Source organism: Orcinus orca, chromosome 17 (assembly GCF_937001465.1).
Source record: "Orcinus orca chromosome 17, mOrcOrc1.1, whole genome shotgun sequence".
In the NCBI taxonomy this organism is placed as follows: domain Eukaryota; kingdom Metazoa; phylum Chordata; class Mammalia; order Artiodactyla; family Delphinidae; genus Orcinus; species Orcinus orca.
Window position 1 is genome coordinate 38,094,519 of NC_064575.1, and position 24,201 is coordinate 38,118,719.

The following is a 24,201-nucleotide window of genomic DNA, read 5'->3' on the forward strand; positions in this document are numbered from 1 at the left end:
TTTGTAAGCTGGCCAGAACACTGGTATTTCAGCCAATCCTCTGGTAGTTCCGATGACGTCCCCATGATCACCCAGGCATAATCAGAATGGCTTTAGGATTTGGGAGCCAAAATGTTCCTCAGTATTTACGGCTTTGCTCGTCCATTTAAGAAAATGGACTATTGAAAAAATAGCTTCAGACACAATATGGCATTTTATGATTTAGCATGAAATCTGAGAAATATAGAGGTTATCGGAAGCCTGCAGTGGTAACGTTCCCTCTGCTATTGAAGTTATTGTCTTTAAACAAAGATTCTACATCACTAATGCTATATATATATATTTTATGATATTCAGGTTAATTTCCAATTCTAAGGAAGTAACTGGTTGGTTGGTATGAGAGATGGTGTGGCTTCCAAAGGTGAAAAGTATTATTTTGTTGTACTTTCTGGCTACCTAAGGATGGGAGAGGCCCAGGACACTGCAGTCAGTATATTATGTGGAGCAGGTTATATTGTGGTTTATTTATGAACTTTTACATGTTTATTTTCTTCTTTGCGGTATGCGGGCCTCTCACTGTTGCGGCCTCTCCCGTTGAGGAGCACAGGCTCCGGACGCGCAGGCTCAGCGGCCATGGCTCACGGGCCTAGCCACTCCGCGGCATGTGGGATCTTCCCGGACTGGGGCACGAACCCGTGTCCCCTGCATAGGCAGGCAGACTCTCAACCACTGTGCCACAAGGGAAGCCCACATGTTTATTTTCTATGCAAGTTTGTGTGCTCCTTTTTGAGTTTTGGTAGATAAGTGTTTTGTAACTTTGGAATACTTGGAGTTATATACATATATATATATAACTTATATATATATATATATTTTTTAATGTAGTAAAGCCGTGGAGAGTGTACTAGTCTACCTAGGTTCAAATTCTGGCTTTACCCTATGACTTCCCTGTGGCTTCCTCTGCTCACCTATTAAAAAGGAGGATAATAAGACTGCTGTGGTGAGTTATATACTAAGTGTTATTTAAGCATTTGCTATAATGATCATGTATACTCGAAGGCAAGGAACTTGCCCCTTGATCGTTTCTGTATTCCTAGTGCTTAAGAATTCCTAGTGCTTTCCTAGTGCATTGTCTTAGGATAGAGATAGCTCAGTATAGTTCTTCTCACTATAAAGTACTGTTACGTTGAAAGTCTTTGCTTGTGTACGAAAAATCTATGACATATCTGCTGAGGACAAGGAAAGGAATAGTTTTAAAACTGCAATGGATAACAAAAGATTGTATGATGTAATGCCTTTATTATGTAATTATAAAACTAACAAATGATCATGGTAGAAAATTTGAAAAACTCCTAGACAAAAGAGAGATCAACAAAATTTGGAGTAACTTTCAGAGTGTAGAGTTGTCCATGAATATTAGTGCTTTCATATTTTCCAGGACTTTAAGTAGACTCTGCTTCTTAAGAGTCTATTCATGATATTTTACTTTAATGATGTTTTCATCATGGGGACACACACACACACAGAAATCTGTTAAAAAAAAAAAAGAAAGGCATGTAAATCACTGATGTTTCAGATAGCCACATGAAATAAAGTGAGAAAGGTCAACAAGCTGAAAGAATGTGGAGTAGCTTCTCCTTAATTGCTTACATAACTCTGATAATTACCTCTTTGTGGATAAAGTAATTAATGGGGAATCTAATTCAAGAAAAATGTATGAACTGCAAGCCTTCTCAAAGCCAAGTATTTCTTTCCACAAAAGGTTACTTTCCACGGCCATGCTTCCTTATTACCAGACAGGGAAAGAGTATTGTATGGCAAAGGATCTTCCTGAAGGAGGGTGCTTCCCACACTGATTGTCATAAATGACTTCGGAATTACTGTTGCTGTATTACCAAAATCTTAAACTAGGATATTTTTGACAAATGCGGTCCTTAGTTAATTTTTAGAGCTACAAACTGTCAGATGGCTCTGAAATAACAATTGTCTGGCTATTCTTCAGGGTGATCACAATATGGAAATGACCTTGAGGTATCACTAAAAAGCAGGAAGGTGTGAGTCTTCCTTTCGTGCCAGAGTGAAATGCGAGTTGGAGTTGGAGTTGGAAAAGAGGCCCACAACCAAGTGATAGAGAAGGAAATGTGAGGTCATTGGTGAAAAACCAGGTTGAAGTTAAGGTGAAGAGGCATGAGGAAATGGGCAACTGTTCCAGTATTACAAAGATCATCAAGAAGCATATCCATGAATGTGGTTTGTATTGCAATCTGCTGAAAAAGAGACAAATATCCTGGCCTAGTCTTCATGGAGATTATATTTTATTGATTCTGATAATAGATTATTGTTGAAAAGGGCCTCCTATAAATTATAACCATGCAAAGGCAGCAAGATAATTTATTTTTCTTTATGTACGTGTTTCTCATTCCTACTCACTTCTCTCTTAGGGGAAGAGAAAATCACACACACAAAAAAATGTCAAGTCTCAGCTATTCCTTTTCAAAATAATTTTTTTTGCGAATTCCAGTGGAGGCAATAGGTTAACTGTTAAGATTTGTAAGGCCGAAAAACTAGATTTTTACAAAGTGTAGCCAAATTCCATTCCATAAATAATAGCTTTGGAAAGAATATGTGGTGATGCAAAGTTGGAAAAAGCTGGTTTTCCTTCCGTGAATGGCTTCACTGTGTTGGGAGAAGAGGCAGAGAAGAAATCAAAGTAATTAAACATGGGGTGAGTTTTCCCGATAGGGGACTCTAGTGCTTTAAAATAGACTAGATAATCCTAGGGATAATCTGAGGGTAGAACAGACCAATGCCTCATTTCCAATCTGGTACCCTGGAAGAAAACAGTGTATTTCCTTTGAGGTCTTGAGAGGTTTTTCTTCTGCTTTGTTTTGGTTTTGGTTCATTTTGTAATCAACCTTATTAAGGTATCATTTACATACAATAAAATGCAGACATTTTTAGTCAACGGTTCAGTGACTTTTAATTAATGTATACATTTGTTTAACTACCACCCCCATAAAGATAGATAACAATTCTAAAACCCTAGAAAGTTTCCTCCTAGGCTTTTGCAAAAGTAACCCCATCTCCCACCCCAAGGCAACCACGGATCTGTTTTTTATCTTTAGAGATGACTTTTGACCAGTTTAGAATCTCATGTAAGTTGAATAATACAGTGGGTGCCCTTTTGATCTGGCTTTACTTGCTCAGCATATGGTTTTTGAGATGCATTCATGTTGGGATGTTTTAAACCAGGACTTTAGCCTGGGTGGCTGATGTTGTCTGAAGGCACCTATAGGTACAGCTGAGTCTCTGGCATTGTCACTGTCTGTTCTTGGCTCAGTATTTTCAACTTTACTAAGAAGCACAAGGTTGAAGTAAGGAAGATCATTGTCAGTATAATGGAGGTGAAGTGGGTTCTGTTATATAATATTCTCAGCAAAAATTGACCTGCTTGGAATCATTGTGTTGATAATCGACAAGGATTCTCTTCCTCCAAAAGCCTTGATACTATATAAAACTTCTAAAGGACGCTGTCCTAGGACCCTTCTTTTAGTTTTCATATTTTGGGAAACATTTCTGGAAAATTCAAATGCTCGCAACCTGAAAGAAGCAATTATTCACCTGAAGCCTAACTCTGCTAAAGTTGAGTTGTCCGACCGTTACATGCTGATAGAACCCAAACAGCCTTGCAAAACAATGCTCTCTTATTGGATATAAGCATATAGATTGTTTAAGGTGTAGGTGTGTATGCAGTAAAGTGAAAAAACAAAGAATCTTTGAGTTTCCCTTGCTGTTTTTTTTTATTTTGTCATTTAAGTTTCTATAGCGTATGCTAATAGTTCAGGGAAACCTCAGGTTAGTTTTAGGTCCACTCTTTACATAAATGTTGAAGTACTCCATACCCACCTTTTTTCTACCTTCCTTCTTTTCTTCCATCTTTCCTTTCTAACTTCTTATAATCCATTATACTTAATCCTGCATTTGCTGAGGTGGCAATTAGTGTAGGAAAATACTGTGAAATTTTGCTGTTCAGAATGCATGTTGACCAAATTCTATATTGAGAAAAGGTCTGAATTTACCCAGAGTAACCCTTTCTCAGAGTCTTTGAATAAACGCCATAGAAAGTGGGCTATATATAATATCCTGACAGGTATGTAGAACTCATAGCAATTGCCCTAAAGAGCTTACCTAGCGTAGATGCATATGAATGCATTTAATGATTGTTTTATTGGCAGCAGTGCCGACATACACAGTCTGTTTTGTTTTATATCATTCTCATTACCTGCTGTTTACCACTGTATACATTGCTAATGGCGTGGTTTCTATGGCTTGTGAATTTCACGGCCAAATAATATGTAATTTATTGCACAATTCAGTGTAGAAGATGGAGATTCCATAACTTTTCGTGAGCTCTTTGCCCCTTTGGAATGTATTACACTGAGATCAGGCAAAGTAATAAATTTATTTCAAATGTGCATGATAGCTAAACATCAATTAGGACTGATGGGCAATATTTCTTCTTCCAGCAACATAACAGTTTTTAAAGACTAAGCCATTGAACGTGGAGTCACTGAACATGGGACTCAGTTCACTGGGATCCTTCTTAGAAAAATAAAGGACAACTTGAATTGGATTTGTGTGGCTTATTCAAGTAGTAACTAATCACCTACATCTTGGTGAACTTAATTTGTCACAGTCGTTTGGTATTTTATTAACTCTCTTCCCCTTCTTCCCCCGACTCTCACGAGAATGGATCATGAATATCTTAAAACATATTACGTCATCTTCCATCCCTGTTAATCTAACTACAAACGCACACTTTCCTTATCCAATGTAACTTACTGTCTTTTAGAGTGGCTGGGGTTTTAATTCTCTACAAAATTAAAACCAGCAAAGAGAAACATTTTCAAGGAGTCACCACATTGTAGCGCTTTAGAAAGAAAACTTTAGAATTAAGGGCAACTATATCATTTTATAGCTAAAGCACCTGAGGCCTAAAGTAGGAAGGTAACCATCAAGGTCAGGGAAGGGGTAGAAGATCAGGTTTCAAGCTGAGGAAGAGTCTACAGGGACTCAATCTGAGCAGGTCGGAAACTGAAAGGAGACCACAAATGTTCTGGGAATGCTGGCATCTGCCTCAGGTGTGGGATTCAGACAGGGAGTGGGCCCGGGGGGAACTGCGCTTCTGCAGTAGGCAGAGAAGTCCACCTCCCCTCCAGAAAGTGCCACTGACATCAGGGAGTTGAGGGGAAAGAGCAATGAATTCCAGTCCACCTGAGAAAGCAGGCCAGTCTGATTAACTCTGAATTTAGGCTTATTTCAGATACTTCTTGAGAAAGAACTTGGACAAGAGCAAGTCCCATGCAGCCTCTTTTAAATCCATGCCCAGTATTTTCTGGTGGAGCTGCTTAAACCCTCCAAGTGACTCCAGTATTTTAATTTCACTCTGTATTTAATTCCGACAGTTCTATGACTGATTATTTAATGGGCAAATGAGTAGGGTCACAAAAGAGTGTGAATGTATTTTACAGGATGAGGATGGGCGGAGTGGAGCAGTCTGGAACAGGACACCAATAAAAAGGGATCTTGGTAAAGAAGAACGTCTATTAGAAATGGAGAGGAATTCGCAAGGAAATTAGTGCCTGACACCACGCCCGTCTCTCTGCAGGTTTAGAAGCTAGTTTCTAATTTTATTTTCATAGGAGATGTGCCTGTGATGAATTGTCTTTTACCTCCACACTATTTATCACATGGACATATTGTGAAGTTTGTGTGAGAGAAAGCAAGTATTAGAATGTGTCTTGCAAGGAGCTATAAACACTTCCTGGAACAATCTAGGGTAGAAGGAAAAGGAAAGGAAGGTGGAAACAAAGGAGAAAGACAGCTAATGATGCTGGAGTCTCTCGCTGGGATTTGTGGTATCTCTTTTTGAAACTAACTACAGAAAGTCAGACCTTGACTGATTGTTTCTTGATCACAGTTTGTTTTCATTTTTGTTTTTTTCTTGCTCTCTCATCAGTTACTCCAGCCAGTGCCATGTCATTTTCAGTTTCAGTAAGCATGCCTGTCTTGTTTCCATTTGCATTATTCATGCAAACGTTGATTGAACTGATGACCCCGAGTTATCACAGAAACATTAGATACACCAGTGGATACATTTCTTAATTTTAGAAAAAAATTACCGAGTGAAGGTTAAAATAACTCCTCTTAAATTTGTCATTTAAAAAAAAACTTTTCCTAACATACAATACTTCATTGCCTAATAATGCCAGATAAATGAAGAATTCCTATGAATTCATGAATGCAGGCTAGTCTGTATATTTTTTTGGCAGGTATGACCGTTACCGAGGGTAACGGCCTGGTTTGCCGGCCATGTCCTGTCTCCTAGAAAGTTGTACTTTCTGTTGTCTTTCAGTTGGTTCATTGGATATCAGAGGTGAATTTATAAAACTATACTTCCCTTTACACTTTGTTTTGTTTTGTTTTACTTGAAGTATAGTTGATTGACAATGTTGTGTTTCAAGTGTACAGCCAAGTGATTCAGATATATATATTTATTTTTTCAGATCCTTTTCCTTTACAGGTTATTACAAGGTGTTGAATATAGTTGCCTGTGCTATACAGTAGCCCCTCGTAGTTTATCTACTTTATATATAGTATACACTTACTTTGTATGATCCATGCTGGTCAGACCACATAATTATTTTCACTTCTGATATAATATTTTCAGGTCCAACCTCAAATCTTTGATGAGAAGATATTTTAAAATAAGTTTAGCATGTGTGTGCTCTAAATCCAACAGTAGTTATTAGAGATATGATTTTGCACTAGGTATTCCTCTCTTTTTTGTTCTTGGCCAACCCACTGAAAATTAGTTTTTATTTTCTGGTTGGTTTGCTAGATGTTTATGACTATAATAAAAGTCTTAAATTTTGTCTCATATCTTAAAACACAATCTGAATTAGCAATGGATATTGTGCTATACATAGGGGCTGTGATATAAATATAGTTTCTAACTTCAAAAACATATAGCCTAGAAGGGAACACAGACACATATGCAGCAATTATGGCAACTGCATTTGTTTACTAAGTGAAATAGCACTGAGATGGATAAAGTGCTAACAAGGCTTGAACAGCCAAATCAGCTTCAAAAATAGATGCACAGTTCTTTAAAAATCTTTTTAACATTTTTCCAGCTACATGTAGAATATAACTTAGCATAAAAACGGTATGGGTTTTATTTTAAGTAATTTAGCATTTTGACATCCTCATAATGAAATTAAATCCAAAAGGAGATTTCTCTCCATGATCTCTTGAAATGGCCCTTGATCATCCACAATATTTCCCATCATCACAAAGGTGGTACCAAGGGCAGGGAACTCCAACATTATTAAAGTTTCATAAAGCAAAGTGAATTTTAAGAATATAATGTCCCCAAACTGATAAAGGACTTGACAGATAATTTCAAGGGAAGCATAAATTATTTTCTGTTTGTCAGGGGGCAAAAATATTTAGGTTGAGTTAATGAATGGTAGAGTTTTTGAGTGGAGAGTGTCCTTAAAATATTATGTAGATTTGTACTGTCAACAGATGCTAGCCACGTGGCGTTATTTATATTTAAACAAATTTAAAAATAAGATTAAAAATTCAGTTCCTCAGTTGCATTTGCCATATTTCAAAGATGTTTATTAGCTCCATGTAACTGTAGAATACTGCTTTACATAGTACAGATATAGAATATTTTCATTATCAACAAAAATTTTATTGAGCAATACTAAAATTATACCCAGATATGCACAGAGAAGGCAACCAAGTCTCAAGGAAATAATATAACTTCCCCAAGATCACACAGCTGTGTTTTTAAAGAAAAACAAAATGACACAAAGGAAATAGTAAAAGAGGCATTAAAGAAACCCAGTAAGTTTCTGGAGCAGTTAAAGTAGGGTTTAAAAGTGCATACTTAGCTGTTAGCAGGGTTGAAGCTCTTGACGGTTGGTAAGATGTACCTGCCTTAATTTGGACATTAGCATTTTATGCAATGAATTAAAAGCAAAAAATAATTTCAACGAATGGCTACCAGCTCCATATTTTTAGCCACTGCTGTGCTTCCAGGTTATGTTTATCACTTTCATGTACAGGGCACCACTGTGAAATGTGACGGTTTATCTGACCCCAGAGAAATCAAGAAATCTTGTGGGGGTTATGGCTATATTTGAAAAGGTTGATTTTTAAATGCATCATGCAGACTGGCCCTGTTTTAAAAGGGATTACTGCCATCAAATAATCAAAATGTAAACTGTCTTCTCACCTTGCAAAAGTCAAAGATAGCCCCTGCATCTTTATTATTTCGTTGAAATCCAAATATTATTTTTCCATTCTCTAACTTGTTTTCCTCACAGTGTGATCAACTATTGCCAAGGACGGAAAGGTTACATTTATCAAAGTTTGCTAAAGGCCCCCTAGGTAACTGAACCCTCAGGAGAAACAATTGTCATGTATTCTTTTTCTGTTGTTTCAGTATCTTCGTAAAGAGTCATTTCAATATGTTTGGTTCTGTAGCAGAGGTTCTGTGAAGTACTTACCTTCATCAGAAGTGCAGAAAGCCTCGAGTCTATGGGTAAAGATGGGTAAGGAGAGAGAGGGAAGGAGGCTAGAGAGAGGCTCAGTGCTGAGATAAGGACAGTGTTCTAAAGCCTCCTGGGGGTGAGGCTGGGGTGCACAAACACCCACGACTAATCTAGACAGAAACTGAATAATCAAGGGTACGACCACTGTGAAGTCATGTGGTCACCTCTCCCTCTAGAAATAAACATTGCCCTCAGTAAGTCTCCTCCCGCCCCAGAAGAGCATTAGGAAGGTCTGGAGAGGGGGATTATTGGCAGAAATGGAAAAAGCAGGTTGAAGGGATTAGCCTGGAGCAGAGAGCCCAAGAAACCCAAGCCAGTAGATGGAAGGCAGACTTTTCATGGAAGTCTCCAAGCCCACGTCAAGTTCTGGGACCACCAAGTACAAGTCAAAGAGTGCTCATTAAACCCCTTTGGGCCCCCACGGGAGTGGAGGAAGACTGGACAGAGAGGGAGAAGGGGCCATTGAAGGTACAGTATTTTCTATGGGATTTAACTCCTCAAAGGCCTCCCAGTAGCTCCCAGAAGCTTCAGATCTGCTCAAGAATCCTTCATGTCCTGCTGGTGTGCAGTGAGTGGCTCACAGCTTCAAGGCCTCCTCTGCCAGATGGAGAACTATTTCAAACATCCTGCCTCTATTTTGTACTGTAGCAATGCAGACAGGAAACCTGACCCCATTTTCAGGTTCTAAAGAGAAATTCTAAGTACCTGAAAGACTGAGGAACATGGTGGCTTTTATTTAAGATGTGGAGATAGAGAGCACATACCTGGACTTGGGCCTGCAGCAGCACCGAATTGCACCAAGAGTTCCCTTTATTTTCTCTCGCATCTCTGTTCCTCCTTTTCTCTCTGCTGGATTAGCCATGGGGACTCCAAGTTCTTTCTTGTGTGGTCCTGGTACCAAGATTCTCCTGGGAATTATAAAGCTATTCACCTTCTACATCGAGCACTTCTTATTTTTTCCCCAGCAACACAAGTCATCCTTAAGAGGGGTCAGGGTGCTAGCTCTTAAATATATTTTAGGCATCCCTTTGTACATTAAATTCTCTTTCTTGGAGACTGCTCCTGACATGGTGTTCACCGTGCTCCCAGCTGGCCTCCTGAAGTTCTGCCCTGCCTTCCCCACCAGGTACAGTTCAGGAGCTGCCTACCTCAGGGTGATAGGTTATCTTCTAGTTGCTTTATTCCTTTCCCTTTTATATTTAGAGAGTATAACTGGAATACATAAACTTCTCTATGACCACAGCTTTATTTGCAACCCACAGGTTTTGTTATGGCGTATTTTCATTATCATTGAATTAATAAAATTCTAATTCCCATTGCGACTTTATCTTTGACCTACATAATGATCAGAAGTATGTTTTTAATATCCAACTATTTGGTAAAATATTGGTTATATAGGTTTAAATTTCTTGCTTATTCAGAGTCTTGTGTTATAACCAGAATATAGTCAATTTTATAAATGTGCCATGTGCACCTAAAAATTTCTGCGTAATACATATATTCCATCATTGTTGGTGCGGTGTTTTATGTAAATTTAGGCCAAAGTTTTTCATGATGGTATTCAGATCTCCTATAATTTGCTGATTTGTTGTGGTTCTATGTTTCTGATCTAGGTAATTTAGATTTTTCTATTTCTACTTAGATTTTTGGAATTTCCCTTCATATATTGCATTGAAGTTTAGATTTATAATATATTCCTTGTAAAGTAACAGTGGGTTTTATTATCCTGCCTTATCGCCAGTGATACTTTTTGCTTTGAAATCTATGTTAACATTAAAAAATCTTCTTCAATTTTACTTATTGTTGTTATGACATAACTTTTGAATCCTTTCATTTTCAATCTGACTCTTGTCTTTTGTAGGTGGCATAGAATTATGTTTTTTGTTTGTTTCAATAATCCTTGTCCTTTAATTTGAGTATTTACAGTTAATGTATTTTCTTACAGACCGTTTACTCCTTGTTTACTGTTTGTCCCACCTTGTTATGTTCCTTTTGCTCTTATTTCTTCCTTTGAGATTTGTTCAAATTCCATTTTCCCTTACATTAGCTTGTTAATTTTACACAAGTAGCAGTTACACATGTACCATGACTTATTAGCTCTTTTACTGCTTCTCAAGCAATGCTGAGATCTTAAATTTCTTTTACTACTTTTTCTTCTTCCATTTGTTTTAATGCATTCTAATTTTTGATATATTTTATTATTACTCTTTTGTGCTGTTAGATTTTATTTAGGTTTATCCACTTATTTCCGTGATAACTCGGGGTCATCAGTTCAATCAACGTTTGCATGAATAATGCAAATGGAAACAAGACAGGCATGCTTACTGAAACTGAAAATGACTTGGCACTGGCTGGAATAACTGATGAGAGAGCAAGAAAAAAACAAAACTGAAAACAAACCGTGATCAAGAAACAATCAGTCAAGTTCTGACTTTCTGTAGTTAGTTTCAAAACGAGATACCACAAATCCCAGCGAGAGACTCCAGCATCACTAGCTGTCTTTCTCCTTTGTTTCCACCTTCCTTTCCTTTTCCTTCTATCCTAGATTGTTCCAGGAAGTGTTTATAGCTCCTTGCAAGACACATTCTAATACTTGCTTTCTCTCACACAAACTTCACAATATGTCCATGTGATAAATAGTGTGGAGGTAAAAGACAATTCATCACAGGCACATCTCCTATGAAAATAAAATTAGAAACTAGCTTCTAAACCTGCAGAGAGACGGGCGTGGTGTCAGGCACTAATTTCCTTGCGAATTCCTCTCCATTTCTAATAGACGTTCTTCTTTACCAAGATCCGTTTTTATTGGTATCCTATTCCAGACTGCTCCACTCCGCCCATCCTCATCCTGTAAAATACATTCACACTCTTTTGTGACCCTACTCATTTGACCATTAAATAGTCAATCATAGAACTGTCGGGATTAAATACAGAGTGAAATTAAAATACTGGAGTCACTTGGAGCGTTTAAGCAGCTCCACCAGAAAATACTGGGCATGGATTTAAAAGAGGCTGCATGGGACTTGCTCTTGTCCAAGTTCTTTCTCAAGAAGTATCTGAAATAAGCCTAAATTCAGAGTTAATCAAACTGGCCTTCTTTCTCAGGTGGACTGGAATTCATTGCTCTTTCCCCTCAACTCCCTGTTGTCAGTGGCACTTTCCGGAGAGGAAGTGGAGTTCTCTGCCTACTGCAGAAGCGCAGTTCCCCCCGGGCCCACTCCCTGTCTGAATGCCACACTTGAGGCCAGATGCCAGCCTTCCTAGAACATTTGTGGTCTCTTTCAGTTTCCGACCTGCTCAGATTGAGTCCCTGTAGACTCTTCCTCAGCTTGAAACCTGATCTTCTACCCCTTCCCTGACCTTGATGGTTACCTTCCTACTTTAGGCCTCAGGTGCTTTAGCTATAAAATGATATAGTTGCCCTTAATTCTAAAGTTTTCTTTCTAAAGCGCTACAATGTGGTGACTCCTTGAAAATGTTTCTCTTTGCTGTTTTTAATTTTGTAGAGAATTAAAACCCCAGCCACTCTAAAAGACAGTAAGTTACATTGGATAAGGAAAGTGTGCGTTTGTAGTTAGATTAACAGGGATGGAAGATGACGTAATATGTTTTAAGATATTCATGATCCATTCTCGTGAGAGTCGGGGGAAGAAGGGGAAGAGAGTTAATAAAATACCAAACGACTGTGACAAATTAAGTTCACCAAGATGTAGCTGATTAGTTACTACTTGAATAAGCCACACAAATCCAATTCAAGTTGTCCTTTATTTTTCTAAGAAGGATCCCAGTGAACTGAGTCCCATGTTCAGTGACTCCACGTTCAATGGCTTAGTCTTTAAAAACTGTTATGTTGCTGGAAGAAGAAATATTGCCCATCAGTCCTAATTGATGTTTAGCTATCATGCACATTTGAAATAAATTTATTACTTTGCCTGATCTCAGTGTAATACATTCCAAAGGGGCAAAGAGCTCACGAAAAGTTATGGAATCTCCATCTTCTACACTGAATTGTGCAATAAATTACATATTATTTGGCCGTGAAATTCACAAGCCATAGAAACCACGCCATTAGCAATGTATACAGTGGTAAACAGCAGGTAATGAGAATGATATAAAACAAAACAGACTGTGTATGTCGGCACTGCTGCCAATAAAACAATCATTAAATGCATTCATATGCATCTACGCTAGGTAAGCTCTTTAGGGCAATTGCTATGAGTTCTACATACCTGTCAGGATATTATATATAGCCCACTTTCTATGGCGTTTATTCAAAGACTCTGAGAAAGGGTTACTCTGGGTAAATTCAGACCTTTTCTCAATATAGAATTTGGTCAACATGCATTCTGAACAGCAAAATTTCACAGTATTTTCCTACACTAATTGCCACCTCAGCAAATGCAGGATTAAGTATAATGGATTATAAGAAGTTAGAAAGGAAAGATGGAAGAAAAGAAGGAAGGTAGAAAAAAGGTGGGTATGGAGTACTTCAACATTTATGTAAAGAGTGGACCTAAAACTAACCTGAGGTTTCCCTGAACTATTAGCATACGCTATAGAAACTTAAATGACAAAATAAAAAAAAACAGCAAGGGAAACTCAAAGATTCTTTGTTTTTTCACTTTACTGCATACACACCTACACCTTAAACAATCTATATGCTTATATCCAATAAGAGAGCATTGTTTTGCAAGGCTGTTTGGGTTCTATCAGCATGTAACGGTCGGACAACTCAACTTTAGCAGAGTTAGGCTTCAGGTGAATAATTGCTTCTTTCAGGTTGCGAGCATTTGAATTTTCCAGAAATGTTTCCCAAAATATGAAAACTAAAAGAAGGGTCCTAGGACAGCGTCCTTTAGAAGTTTTATATAGTATCAAGGCTTTTGGAGGAAGAGAATCCTTGTCGATTATCAACACAATGATTCCAAGCAGGTCAATTTTTGCTGAGAATATTATATAACAGAACCCACTTCACCTCCATTATACTGACAATGATCTTCCTTACTTCAACCTTGTGCTTCTTAGTAAAGTTGAAAATACTGAGCCAAGAACAGACAGTGACAATGCCAGAGACTCAGCTGTACCTATAGGTGCCTTCAGACAACATCAGCCACCCAGGCTAAAGTCCTGGTTTAAAACATCCCAACATGAATGCATCTCAAAAACCATATGCTGAGCAAGTAAAGCCAGATCAAAAGGGCACCCACTGTATTATTCAACTTACATGAGATTCTAAACTGGTCAAAAGTCATCTCTAAAGATAAAAAACAGATCCGTGGTTGCCTTGGGGTGGGAGATGGGGTTACTTTTGCAAAAGCCTAGGAGGAAACTTTCTAGGGTTTTAGAATTGTTATCTATCTTTATGGGGGTGGTAGTTAAACAAATGTATACATTAATTAAAAGTCACTGAACCGTTGACTAAAAATGTCTGCATTTTATTGTATGTAAATGATACCTTAATAAGGTTGATTACAAAATGAACCAAAACCAAAACAAAGCAGAAGAAAAACCTCTCAAGACCTCAAAGGAAATACACTGTTTTCTTCCAGGGTACCAGATTGGAAATGAGGCATTGGTCTGTTCTACCCTCAGATTATCCCTAGGATTATCTAGTCTATTTTAAAGCACTAGAGTCCCCTATCGGGAAAACTCACCCCATGTTTAATTACTTTGATTTCTTCTCTGCCTCTTCTCCCAACACAGTGAAGCCATTCACGGAAGGAAAACCAGCTTTTTCCAACTTTGCATCACCACATATTCTTTCCAAAGCTATTATTTATGGAATGGAATTTGGCTACACTTTGTAAAAATCTAGTTTTTCGGCCTTACAAATCTTAACAGTTAACCTATTGCCTCCACTGGAATTTGCAAAAAAAATTATTTTGAAAAGGAATAGCTGAGACTTGACATTTTTTTGTGTGTGTGATTTTCTCTTCCCCTAAGAGAGAAGTGAGTAGGAATGAGAAACACGTACATAAAGAAAAATAAATTATCTTGCTGCCTTTGCATGGTTATAATTTATAGGAGGCCCTTTTCAACAATAATCTATTATCAGAATCAATAAAATATAATCTCCATGAAGACTAGGCCAGGATATTTGTCTCTTTTTCAGCAGATTGCAATACAAACCACATTCATGGATATGCTTCTTGATGATCTTTGTAATACTGGAACAGTTGCCCATTTCCTCATGCCTCTTCACCTTAACTTCAACCTGGTTTTTCACCAATGACCTCACATTTCCTTCTCTATCACTTGGTTGTGGGCCTCTTTTCCAACTCCAACTCCAACTCGCATTTCACTCTGGCACGAAAGGAAGACTCACACCTTCCTGCTTTTTAGTGATACCTCAAGGTCATTTCCATATTGTGATCACCCTGAAGAATAGCCAGACAATTGTTATTTCAGAGCCATCTGACAGTTTGTAGCTCTAAAAATTAACTAAGGACCGCATTTGTCAAAAATATCCTAGTTTAAGATTTTGGTAATACAGCAACAGTAATTCCGAAGTCATTTATGACAATCAGTGTGGGAAGCACCCTCCTTCAGGAAGATCCTTTGCCATACAATACTCTTTCCCTGTCTGGTAATAAGGAAGCATGGCCGTGGAAAGTAACCTTTTGTGGAAAGAAATACTTGGCTTTGAGAAGGCTTGCAGTTCATACATTTTTCTTGAATTAGATTCCCCATTAATTACTTTATCCACAAAGAGGTAATTATCAGAGTTATGTAAGCAATTAAGGAGAAGCTACTCCACATTCTTTCAGCTTGTTGACCTTTCTCACTTTATTTCATGTGGCTATCTGAAACATCAGTGATTTACATGCCTTTCTTTTTTTTTTTTAACAGATTTCTGTGTGTGTGTGTGTCCCCATGATGAAAACATCATTAAAGTAAAATATCATGAATAGACTCTTAAGAAGCAGAGTCTACTTAAAGTCCTGGAAAATATGAAAGCACTAATATTCATGGACAACTCTACACTCTGAAAGTTACTCCAAATTTTGTTGATCTCTCTTTTGTCTAGGAGTTTTTCAAATTTTCTACCATGATCATTTGTTAGTTTTATAATTACATAATAAAGGCATTACATCATACAATCTTTTGTTATCCATTGCAGTTTTAAAACTATTCCTTTCCTTGTCCTCAGCAGATATGTCATAGATTTTTCGTACACAAGCAAAGACTTTCAACGTAACAGTACTTTATAGTGAGAAGAACTATACTGAGCTATCTCTATCCTAAGACAATGCACTAGGAAAGCACTAGGAATTCTTAAGCACTAGGAATACAGAAACGATCAAGGGGCAAGTTCCTTGCCTTCGAGTATACATGATCATTATAGCAAATGCTTAAATAGCACTTAGTATATAACTCACCACAGCAGTCTTATTATCCTCCTTTTTAATAGGTGAGCAGAGGAAGCCACAGGGAAGTCATAGGGTAAAGCCAGAATTTGAACCTAGGTAGACTAGTACACTCTCCACGGCTTTAACTACTACATTAAAATATATATATATATAACTCCAAGTATTCCAAAGTTACAAAACACTTATCTACCAAAACTCAAAAAGGAGCACACAAACTTGCATAGAAAATAAACATGTGGGCTTCCCTTGTGGCACAGTGGTTGAGAGTCTGCCTGCCTATGCAGGGGACACGGGTTCGTGCCCCAGTCCGGGAAGATCCCACATGCCGCGGAGTGGCTAGGCCCGTGAGCCATGGCCGCTGAGCCTGCGCGTCCGGAGCCTGTGCTCCTCAACGGGAGAGGCCGCAACAGTGAGAGGCCCGCATACCACAAAGAAGAAAATAAACATGTAAAAGTTCATAAATAAACCACAATATAACCTGCTCCACATAATATACTGACTGCAGTGTCCTGGGCCTCTCCCATCCTTAGGTAGCCAGAAAGTACAACAAAATAATACTTTTCACCTTTGGAAGCCACACCATCTCTCATACCAACCAACCAGTTACTTCCTTAGAATTGGAAATTAACCTGAATATCATAAAATATATATATATAGCATTAGTGATGTAGAATCTTTGTTTAAAGACAATAACTTCAATAGCAGAGGGAACGTTACCACTGCAGGCTTCCGATAACCTCTATATTTCTCAGATTTCATGCTAAATCATAAAATGCCATATTGTGTCTGAAGCTATTTTTTCAATAGTCCATTTTCTTAAATGGACGAGCAAAGCCGTAAATACTGAGGAACATTTTGGCTCCCAAATCCTAAAGCCATTCTGATTATGCCTGGGTGATCATGGGGACGTCATCGGAACTACCAGAGGACTGGCTGAAATACCAGTGTTCTGGCCAGCTTACAAATTAGAAATTATACAGAATCCAATTTTATTTTTTTGTTAAGTAATTCCTATGAGGCTTTTAGGATGTCAGTGTAAAGTCCTTTCATGTGTAATCTTTATCCATTAGATAGGGAACAATGCCAATCCCCGTCATAAATACTTTCACAACCTGACACTGAAAATCCATTGCAGGGCATAGGACCTGCAAATAGGATGTGAATCACACACATCCACTCATTCAGACAATCCACAAATATTCATTTTTAAGTCTACTATATGCCAATAATGTACCGGCCTCTCAGATGCTAAACCATGCTAAATGCTGAAACAGACATACTCAGTTTGGGCCCTCCTGGAACTTATTACCTACACAAGTGCCTTCGTTGTAAATGGTCAGGACTCAGCCAATGCTATTATCATCAGCAGGTGACCAAAGGATAGAGCTTGCTTCCCTTCAGAGGTACAAAACAGTTCTTACACCTGAATGGGATGCAAAGAATAATCTGACTTCTGTTCACCGGGGCATGAATTCAACTGTCCTTGCAGAAGAGATAACAGATGGTGTGAACCCCAGATCTAAGAAAAGGGCCAGGCACACGATAAGTATTCAGCTTTCAAAAACAAATGAACAATCACTTCCTCTCCTAGATCTTTACACCCTTCCTCTGTTGGCTACTTTCTCTCAGCTTATAAACATCCTCAAATATACCCACTTAAAAAAACTCTCAGACCTATGATTCTTTGGATATTCTTGTGGATAACCGAAGTCTCTACCATGCCTTCAAACACCTGTCCTCCCAAAAGCCCACATCTGTACCTTGGGCCCAGACCTATCTACCAGGCCCCTCTAAAGCACTGAAGATGAAGTAAGATCCTCTCGCCACCCCCAATCCCTTTCTACTGTGCTCTGTATCTCTCAAAAAGATGCAGCTGTAAACTGTCACCCACGCTTGCTGCCCTCCCTTTTCTAACTGGTCACCAGGCCTCACCCATTCTCTCTCAGATCTGCAAAACCCGGTCCCACCTTTTATAACTTAAGTGGGACCCTTAGATTACAATTCACCCTGCACCCAATCAACTGCCTTCCACATGGAGGTCCAAGTGAGCCTCTAAACCAGAATTCCATTTCACTGTTCTTTGGTGTTTCCCGCAGCCTTCAGGATAAACATCCAAACTTCTGACAGGACAAACAAGGCGCCTTTCTGTTGGGCCCCACTAAGTTTTCAGTATCGACTCTCATTTCTTTCCCAAACCCTGAGTTCCAGTCCTGTACATTAGTTTTGCCATATTTTCTTACATTTCTCAAACTTCAACACACACTGCTCTCTCCTGCCACCCCAGGAGCTTCTACATATCCTTAGAAAGGACGGCACTTCCTCCAGGAATCCTACCCTGAACTTGCCCTTCCAAGTTTCTGTGCTCTGCAAAGGGGAAAGATGGCGGGGAGGGATACATTAGGAGTTTGCATTAACATATACACACGACTATATATAAAATAATCAACAAGGACCTACTGCGTAGCACAGGGACCTCTACTCCATATCCTGTAACAAAGTGTACGGGAAAAGAATCTGAAAAGGAATGGATATATGTATAACTGAATCACTTTACTGTACACCTGAAACTAACACAATATTGTAAATCAACTATCCTCCAATATAGAATAAAAATTAAATCAAAGAAAAAAGAGATTCTGTGCTCTGTAGCAGCAGAACTCACTTCTTCCAGAGCACTGACTCCTGTGCTTGTGTTTACTTGCTGCCCAGAAGAAGGGGCAGAAGCATGGTCTCCAGCAGCCCTTGGTTCTGACAACTCATTCAAGTGCCAGGATACTTTACACACATAACCTGCTAAATTCTAAGAACCCACAGAAAGAGTGGTTTTTAATGTCATTTTACAAGTGTGTGGATTGTAGTGCAAAAGAAACCTGTCCAGGCCACAGAGAGCATAAGCTCTGGAATTCAAACCCTAAGCTGCCTTCACACCGGTGCTCTTTCCACTATATATGATACACCTATTGAAAAAAATTTTTGTTTTCCTGAGCCCTGTTTGAATGGAAAGGAAATGAAGCTGGGATATATCCATTTCCTAATCGCTTTGGTGTGTACCAGGCAAAGTCATTCAACAGACCAGGTAACATCTGTGCAACAATTAACAATGCTCCAAACTGTGCTAAGTGTTCTACTTTGTAGAGTCTAGAAGCATTAACACAGTGCATCCTTGTAACCGCCACGGAGGCTGGGTCCTGTTACGCCCATGCTACAGATGAGAACACTGAGACCTTGAAGCCTTAAGGCACTCGGCCAGGGTCACCGAGCTGGCAGGAGTCCTAGGCCGCACGCCCCGTCTAGTGCACGCACACCCGGGCACTGGGCACCGATTCTAGTGCCCACCCTCCACCTTTAACCATTTAAAACCCCGCTTCTCAGCGCCCACACGAGGGCCCCTGGAAGCGGGAAGTACAAACCTGTCTCGACAAGCCGTGGCTGGAAGAAGCTCTGGATACAGATCAGGGGCAGAGGGTGCTCAGGAGCGGCGCCCAGTCTACCCGCGGAGGCAGTCGGCGTTAAGTCCAGCAGGCCCTCCCTCAGGGAAGCCCACACGGAGGGCAGAGGCACTGAGTCCTGCAGCGCGCACAGGTCCTCAGAGCGCGAGAAGGAGTCGGCCGTGCTGTCCGGGCGCAGCTTCACCGAGTGATCATGGCCTGAGCGCGGCCTCGGGGACGCTGGCTGCAGACAGGATGCCCACACACGCCTGTGGGTTCCGGCTCGCCTCCCGGCCCCTCGGGCGCCCACCGCCCGGCGGCCGCGGCCCGAAGACATAGGGCCACGGGCCCCAGCTAGGCCGGGCCCTCCATGCCGCGGTCCGGAGCCCACACGCGGCCTGGTGTTGGCGCGGGCATCAACTGCCTCCCGAGCCGCGGGGTTGCGGTTTAAGCCTCCGGGCGGGCCCGTGGGGGCGGGGCTCGAAGACTTCTGCGCGCTCGCCGTGCCTCCGCACGCAGACCCGCCTCCCCTGACGACGCGGCTTGAGGAGCGGTGTCGGCAGCTTCGAGACTACGGCAGCGCAACAGGTAGGAGGTGTGGAGAATTTGGGGTTTCCAAAAAGCGTTTGCTGACTGATCCAAACAAAAGTGAGACATGGTTGTATCAGCGCATTTTAAAAGTAGTTAAACTCCCTCAAAGTGTCTCTGCTCGCCCCGCCCAGGAGAGAGCGTGAACTCCTTGAGGCACGCAGGAAAGGCTGAGTGAACGTCTGCCTGTGGTCCCTTACCTGGTGCACGGGTGTGTGAATTTCTGCGGAGAGCTCTTAATTTCTGTCGTTTCTGCTGACTTGACACGGTGGTTGGCAAACGGTGACGTGTTCCGTGCATTCAGGACATGATCGTGGTTCCTAATAATCACTTTGTTTTGTCCTGACACCTCCACAGAGAATTTACTACTGAATATCCACTTTAGAGAAGAGAAAGTGAGGCGTAGGAAGTGAAGTGACTGAGTAAGAGGAAGGACTCAGACAATTGGTGTTAGTAAATTAACCCTGCAAGGAGGCCGTTAGCCTGCGGTGGCTCTAGCGATGCGGCCGCCCACTTAAACCAACCAAAATCTAAGCCTGTCAGCGCCTCAGGGTGACGAACACCGCTGAGGACACCCAGTCACAAACCACCAACTAGGCGTTAAAGCCATAGCAAATCACTCGTTTCCTTGCTTTGCTTCTGCCCTTTTAAAATAAACATCTCTGCAGCTCCTGTGGCTGGAGTGCTCCTCACCTCTTCCGCTTTGTGCTGCCTGAATTGAATGTATTTTTGCGCACATAAAGTGTTAAAATTTTAAATATGCCTCAGTTTGTCTTCTAAGATTGGCCGTAGAAGTTGGATTTGTGTCCAGTTTCTAGAGCAGTGATCGTCCTCTGGTCAGGCCTTAGGCGTTACGTGTACAACGTTCCTCTTCTACCACCACCTTCTGGATGGCTCCACCCACTACCAGCTCCCACGCATCAGTTCCCCTAGGTGTGGTCAGCAATGGGTTTTACATGCAGCGTGCTCACATTATAACATCGCAGACACTCCTCCGTCCTCCAGCCAGCGTGTGAAGTGAAACATTACCATTCCTGTTGAAGAGTCTCTGGTGTGACCACTTTCCCAAGCACAGCCACTCCCCAGCTGACCCTGGGTAACCACTCTTCTGAACTTGGTCTCCATCACTGGCATGGATGTCTTTCTATGTAGGCTACATGTTTAAGTACTCTTAAACTGCATATCGTATTCTATTTTGTTTTCTCTTGTTACTTGCTTTATTTAGTGTTATCTTTGCTAGGTTCATCCATGCTGACACGTAAAGATCTGTCTAGTTCATGTACTTTCCTCGCTACGTAGGATTCCCATGTAGGGAAATCCAATAATTTATATGTGCATTTTCCTGTTGATGGACATTTAAATTGTTTCGAATTTTAAGTATGAATTTCTTTTTTAAAAAAATTTTATATCCTTTTTAAAGGTTACTTTACATTTACAGTTATTACAAAATATTGGCTATATTCCCTGTGTTGTACAATACATCCTTGAGCCTGTCGTACACCCAGTAGTTTACATCTCTCACTTCCCCACCCCTGTATTGCCCCCTCCTCCCCCTCCGCACTGGCAACCATTAGTTTGTTCTCTATATCGGTGACTCTCCTTCTTTTTTGTTATATTCGTTCAATTGTTGTATGTTTTAGATTCCATTTATAGGTGATATCCTACAGTGTTTCAGAGTTCAAAAGACTCTCACGACAGAAGCCAAAAGGTAAGAGCCATTTTACATTGATAAAAGCATTTTAACTATGTAGAAGCAGAAAATGAAAAGAAAGAACTTTGCATTACATTTAATAAAAGCTTAGGGAGATCTTTGTGGTATATTAGTGAACTTATTTGTGGAAATTTAGCCATGTACATTGTGTTGGAGAGGCACCAAGAGTTCAAGGACTCTCACATTTTGAGTACACAATTGCCTTACTTGTAGGCATGGTGGCATCCATTTACATAACAATGATTTGGAGGATGTTGTGTTAGTCAGCTCTTGCTCTGATAATGCTTTGGAACAAATCGACCCAAAACTCAGTTCCATAAACAAGAATTTATTTTTCTTGGACCTATTGGCTAGCTGCAGTGGCTCTCTTTTAGACCTCTAGATGGCTGGTTTTGCTCCGTGTTTTGGGTCAGTTTGAGGTCTGTAACACACATGTTCCTCTGGAGCCCAACTGTGAGGCCGCAGCTCCCAGGCCCTGTCTTCTCACAAAGTTCACTGAAACATAAGAGGTGAGCCCAACTGCACAAGCCCATTTAAGGCCTCTGCTGCTCATTGAAGGCCATCATGTCTGCTCACACTTCATTGGCCAAAACGTGTCACAGATCTAAGCTGTATTTAGAATATGTGTATTTGTTTAAAGTTGGGTGCCCTCACAGAAGAATATTGCCTTTTGGACTGTGTTACCTTAGCATTTTCATTGGCATTTGCAAACGTGATAAACGCCGTGTGAAATTGTGGGACCATTTCTATTGGAAAAGAGGAAGGTACACTTTAGAACTCAACTCTAGTTATGGCATTGTTGGGAGAAGAATTATTGAGATAAGGTCAATACAAGTGAAAGATTTGGGATCACATATTCATCATTAACATTAGCATTCTACAGAACATTCCTGGAGAATTGTGATGCTTGCTTTATGTGATTTCTATCATAAATCATTAGAATTTGACCAAGACACTTCAGTGAAACATACATCATACAGCACATCGCATTTTAGTTTTTCCTACCACTCCACAACTTATCATCAATACTTCACCATAACTCAGAAACAGAAACAGAAACTGAGTGAGTTCATTGTTAGCAGACGGGCTTCACAAGCAATACTAGTGGAAGTTCTTCAAATGATAGCAGACAGTAACTCAAGGCATACAAACAAAACAAAGAATGCTGACTAGAGCAGTTGTGTAGGGAATTATAAAAGATACTGTAATTTCAAATTTCTTCTCCTTTCTTCTCTTAACTAATTTAAAAAGTAAGTGCCTAACCAATATGACTATATTTGGATTGTTCTCTATATAACATAAAAAAAATCATATATTTGATGATATGGCACAACGAAGGCAGTGAGAACAAAGCTGTGTTAGAATAAAAATGACAGTAGATCATAAGCTGAATCCGCAGGAAGAAAGGAAGAGAACCAGAAATGGTAAATAGATTAACCCGACAAACTCAAAAATATTTATTTGCTCAACTTTCTTCTCTAAGCTCTTTGAAAAAATAAGTTTGTGAGAAGTAATTATTATAATAATATGTTGTTAAGTATGTAACATATATAAATGTAATAAAAACAAAAAAGAGGGGAAGGCATACAGCTCTATAAAAGTACAGTTTCTGTTTCTATCTGGAATGAACCTAGTAAAAATCTGAAGAGATTCTGAGATGTATTCCATAAGCCCTAGTGCAGCCATTACTCAAACAATGTGGTTAAAAATCATTAAAGGAATTACATGTTACAGTAGGAAATATCTACTTACTATAAAAGGAAAATGGAGGAACAATAACAAAAAAGCAAAAACATGAGACATGTAGAAAACCAAAGGTAAAATGATAGACATAAATAAATCCTACCATATCAATAATAAAAACTAAATGTAAATGAATTAAACAATACAATCAAAAGGCAGATATTGTCGAACTGGGTATTAAGGAATGTTTTCTATAGGAGACACTGCTTGGATTCAAAAGTCTAATGTGTACAAAGTAAAAGGATGAAAAAATATACATCATGCAAATAGCAACTGTAAACATTGCTGAAGTGGCTATACTAATACCAGAAAAAATAGACTTTAAAACAAACAAAAAAGTTACTAGATATGAAAAGGGACATTTTATGATAAAGAGAGGGAAGATACAAAAATCTTTCACATATTTGCCCTGAATAAGGTAAAACCAAAATACACGAAGAAGAAAATACCAAAATCCATGAAGAATTGAAGGAAGAAATAGATAATTGCACACCATTAGGTAGAGGCTTCAGTACTCCACAGTCAATAATGGATAGAACAGTTAGGCAGAAGATCAACAACGATATAGAAGAGTTGGACGAGACTATGAATTAACAAGACCTAATAAATGTTTACAGAACACTCAACCAAACAGTAAAGTACTCATCCTGCTCAACTACATGTGAAACGTTTTCCAGCATAGATGACATGCTAGGCTGTAAGAGAAGAGATTGAACCCCACATACATTGCTGGTGGGAATGTAAAATGGTGCGGC

General features: G+C 39.6%; 2 long non-coding RNA genes across 6 annotated transcripts in view; both read right to left on the bottom strand.

The window, feature by feature from the left end:
- Positions 1 to 24,201, bottom strand: part of LOC125961833 (uncharacterized) — a 155,390-nt gene that overhangs the window by 72,567 nt on the left and 58,622 nt on the right. The gene's annotated exons all lie outside the window — the stretch shown is intronic.
- LOC125961837 (uncharacterized) lies at positions 1,259 to 10,022 on the bottom strand. The gene is made up of 2 exons (XR_007472907.1): positions 9,371 to 10,022; positions 1,259 to 1,509 (listed from the first exon to the last, which is right to left on the bottom strand). It is a non-coding gene; the product is annotated as an uncharacterized LOC125961837 (long non-coding RNA).